Source organism: Halictus rubicundus, unplaced genomic scaffold, assembly GCF_050948215.1.
Source record: "Halictus rubicundus isolate RS-2024b unplaced genomic scaffold, iyHalRubi1_principal scaffold0737, whole genome shotgun sequence".
Classification (NCBI taxonomy): domain Eukaryota; kingdom Metazoa; phylum Arthropoda; class Insecta; order Hymenoptera; family Halictidae; genus Halictus; species Halictus rubicundus.
Window position 1 is genome coordinate 9,767 of NW_027489278.1, and position 10,234 is coordinate 20,000.

A 10,234-nucleotide genomic window follows, 5' to 3' on the forward strand; every position below is an offset into this window, starting at 1 on the left:
GGAAACTTTTTCCGTATCGGTCCTAGACGATTTTCGACGTGATATCACTGTAATATAGATGGTTTCTAACAATATATATCATAACACCAAACTCGCTACAATTATTATTTATCGAGTTATTAGCAAATAATGGACGGATGTGCTACTCCGTCGGACGTTCGACGAAAATTTTTCTAAGTCCCACCGCCAAGAGGAAACTTTTTCCCTATCGGTCCTAGACGATTTTCGACGTGATATCACTGTAATATAGACGGTTTCTAACAATATATATCATAACACCAAACTCGCTACAATTATTATTTATCGAGTTATTAGCAAATAATGGACGGATGTGCTACTCCGTCGACAAAGCTCTGGAAATTTTTCTAAGTCCCACCGCTAAGAGGAAACTTTTTCCGTATCGGTCCTAGACGATTTTCGACGTGATATCACTGTAATATAGACGGTTTCTAACAATATATATCATAACACCAAACTCGCTACAATTATTATTTATCGAGTTATTAGCAAATAATGGACGGATGTGCTACTCCGTCGACAAAACTCTGGAAATTTTTCTAAGTCCCACCGCTAAGAGGAAACTTTTTCCGTATCGGTCCTAGACGATTTTCGACGTGATATCACTGTAATATAGACGGTTTCTAACAATATATATCATAACACCAAACTCGCTACAATTATTATTTATCGAGTTATTAGCAAATAATGGACGGATGTGCTACTCCGTCGGACGTTCGACGAAAATTTTTCTAAGTCCCACCGCCAAGAGGAAACTTTTTCCCTATCGGTCCTAGACGATTTTCGACGTGATATCACTGTAATATAGACAGTTTCTAACAATATATATCATAACACCAAACTCGCTACAATTATTATTTATCGAGTTATTAGCAAATAATGGACGGATGTGCTACTCCGTCGACAAAACTCTGGAAATTTTTCTAAGTCCCACCGCTAAGAGGAAACTTTTTCCGTATCGGTCCTAGACGATTTTCGACGTGATATTACTGTAATATAGACGGTTTCTAACAATATATATCATAACACCAAACTCGCTACAATTATTATTTATCGAGTTATTAGCAAATAATGGACGGATGTGCTACTCCGTCGACAAAACTCTGGAAATTTTTCTAAGTCCCACCGCTAAGAGGAAACTTTTTCCGTATCGGTCCTAGACGATTTTCGACGTGATATCACTGTAATATAGACGGTTTCTAACAATATATATCATAACACCAAACTCGCTACAATTATTATTTATCGAGTTATTAGCAAATAATGGACGGATGTGCTACTCCGTCGACAAAACTCTGGAAATTTTTCTAAGTCCCACCGCTAAGAGGAAACTTTTTCCGTATCGGTCCTAGACGATTTTCGACGTGATATCACTGTAATATAGACGGTTTCTAACAATATATATCATAACACCAAACTCGCTACAATTATTATTTATCGAGTTATTAGCAAATAATGGACGGATGTGCTACTCCGTCGGACGTTCGACGAAAATTTTTCTAAGTCCCACCGCCAAGAGGAAACTTTTTCCCTATCGGTCCTAGACGATTTTCGACGTGATATCACTGTAATATAGACGGTTTCTAACAATATATATCATAACACCAAACTCGCTACAATTATTATTTATCGAGTTATTAGCAAATAATGGACGGATGTGCTACTCCGTCGGACGTTCGACGAAAATTTTTCTAAGTCCCACCGCCAAGAGGAAACTTTTTCCCTATCGGTCCTAGACGATTTTCGACGTGATATCACTGTAATATAGACAGTTTCTAACAATATATATCATAACACCAAACTCGCTACAATTATTATTTATCGAGTTATTAGCAAATAATGGACGGATGTGCTACTCCGTCGACAAAGCTCTGGAAATTTTTCTAAGTCCCACCGCTAAGAGGAAACTTTTTCCGTATCGGTCCTAGACGATTTTCGACGTGATATCACTGTAATATAGACGGTTTCTAACAATATATATCATAACACCAAACTCGCTACAATTATTATTTATCGAGTTATTAGCAAATAATGGACGGATGTGCTACTCCGTCGACAAAACTCTGGAAATTTTTCTAAGTCCCACCGCTAAGAGGAAACTTTTTCCGTATCGGTCCTAGACGATTTTCGACGTGATATCACTGTAATATAGACGGTTTCTAACAATATATATCATAACACCAAACTCGCTACAATTATTATTTATCGAGTTATTAGCAAATAATGGACGGATGTGCTACTCCGTCGGACGTTCGACGAAAATTTTTCTAAGTCCCACCGCCAAGAGGAAACTTTTTCCCTATCGGTCCTAGACGATTTTCGACGTGATATCACTGTAATATAGACGGTTTCTAACAATATATATCATAACACCAAACTCGCTACAATTATTATTTATCGAGTTATTAGCAAATAATGGACGGATGTGCTACTCCGTCGACAAAACTCTGGAAATTTTTCTAAGTCCCACCGCTAAGAGGAAACTTTTTCCGTATCGGTCCTAGACGATTTTCGACGTGATATCACTGTAATATAGACGGTTTCTAACAATATATATCATAACACCAAACTCGCTACAATTATTATTTATCGAGTTATTAGCAAATAATGGACGGATGTGCTACTCCGTCGGACGTTCGACGAAAATTTTTCTAAGTCCCACCGCCAAGAGGAAACTTTTTCCCTATCGGTCCTAGACGATTTTCGACGTGATATCACTGTAATATAGACGGTTTCTAACAATATATATCATAACACCAAACTCGCTACAATTATTATTTATCGAGTTATTAGCAAATAATGGACGGATGTGCTACTCCGTCGGACGTTCGACGAAAATTTTTCTAAGTCCCACCGCCAAGAGGAAACTTTTTCCCTATCGGTCCTAGACGATTTTCGACGTGATATCACTGTAATATAGACAGTTTCTAACAATATATATCATAACACCAAACTCGCTACAATTATCATTTATCGAGTTATTAGCAAATAATGGACGGATGTGCTACTCCGTCGACAAAGCTCTGGAAATTTTTCTAAGTCCCACCGCTAAGAGGAAACTTTTTCCGTATCGGTCCTAGACGATTTTCGACGTGATATCACTGTAATATAGACGGTTTCTAACAATATATATCATAACACCAAACTCGCTACAATTATTATTTATCGAGTTATTAGCAAATAATGGACGGATGTGCTACTCCGTCGGACGTTCGACGAAAATTTTTCTAAGTCCCACCGCCAAGAGGAAACTTTTTCCCTATCGGTCCTAGACGATTTTCGACGTGATATCACTGTAATATAGACGGTTTCTAACAATATATATCATAACACCAAACTCGCTACAATTATTATTTATCGAGTTATTAGCAAATAATGGACGGATGTGCTACTCCGTCGACAAAACTCTGGAAATTTTTCTAAGTCCCACCGCTAAGAGGAAACTTTTTCCGTATCGGTCCTAGACGATTTTCGACGTGATATCACTGTAATATAGACGGTTTCTAACAATATATATCATAACACCAAACTCGCTACAATTATTATTTATCGAGTTATTAGCAAATAATGGACGGATGTGCTACTCCGTCGGACGTTCGACGAAAATTTTTCTAAGTCCCACCGCCAAGAGGAAACTTTTTCCCTATCGGTCCTAGACGATTTTCGACGTGATATCACTGTAATATAGACGGTTTCTAACAATATATATCATAACACCAAACTCGCTACAATTATTATTTATCGAGTTATTAGCAAATAATGGACGGATGTGCTACTCCGTCGACAAAACTCTGGAAATTTTTCTAAGTCCCACCGCTAAGAGGAAACTTTTTCCGTATCGGTCCTAGACGATTTTCGACGTGATATCACTGTAATATAGACGGTTTCTAACAATATATATCATAACACCAAACTCGCTACAATTATTATTTATCGAGTTATTAGCAAATAATGGACGGATGTGCTACTCCGTCGACAAAACTCTGGAAATTTTTCTAAGTCCCACCGCCAAGAGGAAACTTTTTCCCTATCGGTCCTAGACGATTTTCGACGTGATATCACTGTAATATAGACGGTTTCTAACAATATATATCATAACACCAAACTCGCTACAATTATTATTTATCGAGTTATTAGCAAATAATGGACGGATGTGCTACTCCGTCGGACGTTCGACGAAAATTTTTCTAAGTCCCACCGCCAAGAGGAAACTTTTTCCCTATCGGTCCTAGACGATTTTCGACGTGATATCACTGTAATATAGACGGTTTCTAACAATATATATCATAACACCAAACTCGCTACAATTATTATTTATCGAGTTATTAGCAAATAATGGACGGATGTGCTACTCCGTCGACAAAACTCTGGAAATTTTTCTAAGTCCCACCGCCAAGAGGAAACTTTTTCCCTATCGGTCCTAGACGATTTTCGACGTGATATCACTGTAATATAGACGGTTTCTAACAATATATATCAAAACACCAAACTCGCTACAATTATTATTTATCGAGTTATTAGCAAATAATGGACGGATGTGCTACTCCGTCGACAAAACTCTGGAAATTTTTCTAAGTCCCACCGCTAAGAGGAAACTTTTTCCGTATCGGTCCTAGACGATTTTCGACGTGATATCACTGTAATATAGACGGTTTCTAACAATATATATCATAACACCAAACTCGCTACAATTATTATTTATCGAGTTATTAGCAAATAATGGACGGATGTGCTACTCCGTCGACAAAACTCTGGAAATTTTTCTAAGTCCCACCGCCAAGAGGAAACTTTTTCCCTATCGGTCCTAGACGATTTTCGACGTGATATCACTGTAATATAGACGGTTTCTAACAATATATATCATAACACCAAACTCGCTACAATTATTATTTATCGAGTTATTAGCAAATAATGGACGGATGTGCTACTCCGTCGGACGTTCGACGAAAATTTTTCTAAGTCCCACCGCCAAGAGGAAACTTTTTCCCTATCGGTCCTAGACGATTTTCGACGTGATATCACTGTAATATAGACGGTTTCTAACAATATATATCATAACACCAAACTCGCTACAATTATTATTTATCGAGTTATTAGCAAATAATGGACGGATGTGCTACTCCGTCGACAAAACTCTGGAAATTTTTCTAAGTCCCACCGCCAAGAGGAAACTTTTTCCCTATCGGTCCTAGACGATTTTCGACGTGATATCACTGTAATATAGACGGTTTCTAACAATATATATCATAACACCAAACTCGCTACAATTATTATTTATCGAGTTATTAGCAAATAATGGACGGATGTGCTACTCCGTCGACAAAACTCTGGAAATTTTTCTAAGTCCCACCGCTAAGAGGAAACTTTTTCCGTATCGGTCCTAGACGATTTTCGACGTGATATCACTGTAATATAGACGGTTTCTAACAATATATATCATAACACCAAACTCGCTACAATTATTATTTATCGAGTTATTAGCAAATAATGGACGGATGTGCTACTCCGTCGGACGTTCGACGAAAATTTTTCTAAGTCCCACCGCCAAGAGGAAACTTTTTCCCTATCGGTCCTAGACGATTTTCGACGTGATATCACTGTAATATAGACGGTTTCTAACAATATATATCATAACACCAAACTCGCTACAATTATTATTTATCGAGTTATTAGCAAATAATGGACGGATGTGCTACTCCGTCGACAAAACTCTGGAAATTTTTCTAAGTCCCACCGCTAAGAGGAAACTTTTTCCGTATCGGTCCTAGACGATTTTCGACGTGATATCACTGTAATATAGACGGTTTCTAACAATATATATCATAACACCAAACTCGCTACAATTATTATTTATCGAGTTATTAGCAAATAATGGACGGATGTGCTACTCCGTCGGACGTTCGACGAAAATTTTTCTAAGTCCCACCGCTAAGAGGAAACTTTTTCCGTATCGGTCCTAGACGATTTTCGACGTGATATCACTGTAATATAGACGGTTTCTAACAATATATATCATAACACCAAACTCGCTACAATTATTATTTATCGAGTTATTAGCAAATAATGGACGGATGTGCTACTCCGTCGGACGTTCGACGAAAATTTTTCTAAGTCCCACCGCCAAGAGGAAACTTTTTCCCTATCGGTCCTAGACGATTTTCGACGTGATATCACTGTAATATAGACAGTTTCTAACAATATATATCATAACACCAAACTCGCTACAATTATTATTTATCGAGTTATTAGCAAATAATGGACGGATGTGCTACTCCGTCGACAAAACTCTGGAAATTTTTCTAAGTCCCACCGCTAAGAGGAAACTTTTTCCGTATCGGTCCTAGACGATTTTCGACGTGATATCACTGTAATATAGACGGTTTCTAACAATATATATCATAACACCAAACTCGCTACAATTATTATTTATCGAGTTATTAGCAAATAATGGACGGATGTGCTACTCCGTCGACAAAACTCTGGAAATTTTTCTAAGTCCCACCGCTAAGAGGAAACTTTTTCCGTATCGGTCCTAGACGATTTTCGACGTGATATCACTGTAATATAGACGGTTTCTAACAATATATATCATAACACCAAACTCGCTACAATTATTATTTATCGAGTTATTAGCAAATAATGGACGGATGTGCTACTCCGTCGACAAAACTCTGGAAATTTTTCTAAGTCCCACCGCTAAGAGGAAACTTTTTCCGTATCGGTCCTAGACGATTTTCGACGTGATATCACTGTAATATAGACGGTTTCTAACAATATATATCATAACACCAAACTCGCTACAATTATTATTTATCGAGTTATTAGCAAATAATGGACGGATGTGCTACTCCGTCGGACGTTCGACGAAAATTTTTCTAAGTCCCACCGCTAAGAGGAAACTTTTTCCGTATCGGTCCTAGACGATTTTCGACGTGATATCACTGTAATATAGACGGTTTCTAACAATATATATCATAACACCAAACTCGCTACAATTATTATTTATCGAGTTATTAGCAAATAATGGACGGATGTGCTACTCCGTCGGACGTTCGACGAAAATTTTTCTAAGTCCCACCGCCAAGAGGAAACTTTTTCCCTATCGGTCCTAGACGATTTTCGACGTGATATCACTGTAATATAGACAGTTTCTAACAATATATATCATAACACCAAACTCGCTACAATTATTATTTATCGAGTTATTAGCAAATAATGGACGGATGTGCTACTCCGTCGACAAAACTCTGGAAATTTTTCTAAGTCCCACCGCTAAGAGGAAACTTTTTCCGTATCGGTCCTAGACGATTTTCGACGTGATATCACTGTAATATAGACGGTTTCTAACAATATATATCATAACACCAAACTCGCTACAATTATTATTTATCGAGTTATTAGCAAATAATGGACGGATGTGCTACTCCGTCGACAAAACTCTGGAAATTTTTCTAAGTCCCACCGCTAAGAGGAAACTTTTTCCGTATCGGTCCTAGACGATTTTCGACGTGATATCACTGTAATATAGAGGGTTTCTAACAATATATATCATAACACCAAACTCGCTACAATTATTATTTATCGAGTTATTAGCAAATAATGGACGGATGTGCTACTCCGTCGACAAAACTCTGGAAATTTTTCTAAGTCCCACCGCTAAGAGGAAACTTTTTCCGTATCGGTCCTAGACGATTTTCGACGTGATATCACTGTAATATAGACGGTTTCTAACAATATATATCATAACACCAAACTCGCTACAATTATTATTTATCGAGTTATTAGCAAATAATGGACGGATGTGCTACTCCGTCGACAAAACTCTGGAAATTTTTCTAAGTCCCACCGCCAAGAGGAAACTTTTTCCCTATCGGTCCTAGACGATTTTCGACGTGATATCACTGTAATATAGACGGTTTCTAACAATATATATCATAACACCAAACTCGCTACAATTATTATTTATCGAGTTATTAGCAAATAATGGACGGATGTGCTACTCCGTCGACAAAACTCTGGAAATTTTTCTAAGTCCCACCGCTAAGAGGAAACTTTTTCCGTATCGGTCCTAGACGATTTTCGACGTGATATCACTGTAATATAGACGGTTTCTAACAATATATATCATAACACCAAACTCGCTACAATTATTATTTATCGAGTTATTAGCAAATAATGGACGGATGTGCTACTCCGTCGGACGTTCGACGAAAATTTTTCTAAGTCCCACCGCCAAGAGGAAACTTTTTCCCTATCGGTCCTAGACGATTTTCGACGTGATATCACTGTAATATAGACGGTTTCTAACAATATATATCATAACACCAAACTCGCTACAATTATTATTTATCGAGTTATTAGCAAATAATGGACGGATGTGCTACTCCGTCGACAAAACTCTGGAAATTTTTCTAAGTCCCACCGCTAAGAGGAAACTTTTTCCGTATCGGTCCTAGACGATTTTCGACGTGATATCACTGTAATATAGACGGTTTCTAACAATATATATCATAACACCAAACTCGCTACAATTATTATTTATCGAGTTATTAGCAAATAATGGACGGATGTGCTACTCCGTCGGACGTTCGACGAAAATTTTTCTAAGTCCCACCGCCAAGAGGAAACTTTTTCCCTATCGGTCCTAGACGATTTTCGACGTGATATCACTGTAATATAGACGGTTTCTAACAATATATATCATAACACCAAACTCGCTACAATTATTATTTATCGAGTTATTAGCAAATAATGGACGGATGTGCTACTCCGTCGGACGTTCGACGAAAATTTTTCTAAGTCCCACCGCCCAGAGGAAACTTTTTCCCTATCGGTCCTAGACGATTTTCGACGTGATATCACTGTAATATAGACAGTTTCTAACAATATATATCATAACACCAAACTCGCTACAATTATTATTTATCGAGTTATTAGCAAATAATGGACGGATGTGCTACTCCGTCGACAAAGCTCTGGAAATTTTTCTAAGTCCCACCGCTAAGAGGAAACTTTTTCCGTATCGGTCCTAGACGATTTTCGACGTGATATCACTGTAATATAGACGGTTTCTAACAATATATATCATAACACCAAACTCGCTACAATTATTATTTATCGAGTTATTAGCAAATAATGGACGGATGTGCTACTCCGTCGGACGTTCGACGAAAATTTTTCTAAGTCCCACCGCCAAGAGGAAACTTTTTCCCTATCGGTCCTAGACGATTTTCGACGTGATATCACTGTAATATAGACGGTTTCTAACAATATATATCATAACACCAAACTCGCTACAATTATTATTTATCGAGTTATTAGCAAATAATGGACGGATGTGCTACTCCGTCGACAAAACTCTGGAAATTTTTCTAAGTCCCACCGCTAAGAGGAAACTTTTTCCGTATCGGTCCTAGACGATTTTCGACGTGATATCACTGTAATATAGACGGTTTCTAACAATATATATCATAACACCAAACTCGCTACAATTATTATTTATCGAGTTATTAGCAAATAATGGACGGATGTGCTACTCCGTCGGACGTTCGACGAAAATTTTTCTAAGTCCCACCGCCAAGAGGAAACTTTTTCCCTATCGGTCCTAGACGATTTTCGACGTGATATCACTGTAATATAGACGGTTTCTAACAATATATATCATAACACCAAACTCGCTACAATTATTATTTATCGAGTTATTAGCAAATAATGGACGGATGTGCTACTCCGTCGACAAAACTCTGGAAATTTTTCTAAGTCCCACCGCTAAGAGGAAACTTTTTCCGTATCGGTCCTAGACGATTTTCGACGTGATATCACTGTAATATAGACGGTTTCTAACAATATATATCATAACACCAAACTCGCTACAATTATTATTTATCGAGTTATTAGCAAATAATGGACGGATGTGCTACTCCGTCGACAAAACTCTGGAAATTTTTCTAAGTCCCACCGCTAAGAGGAAACTTTTTCCGTATCGGTCCTAGACGATTTTCGACGTGATATCACTGTAATATAGACGGTTTCTAACAATATATATCATAACACCAAACTCGCTACAATTATTATTTATCGAGTTATTAGCAAATAATGGACGGATGTGCTACTCCGTCGGACGTTCGACGAAAATTTTTCTAAGTCCCACCGCCAAGAGGAAACTTTTTCCCTATCGGTCCTAGACGATTTTCGACGTGATATCACTGTAATATAG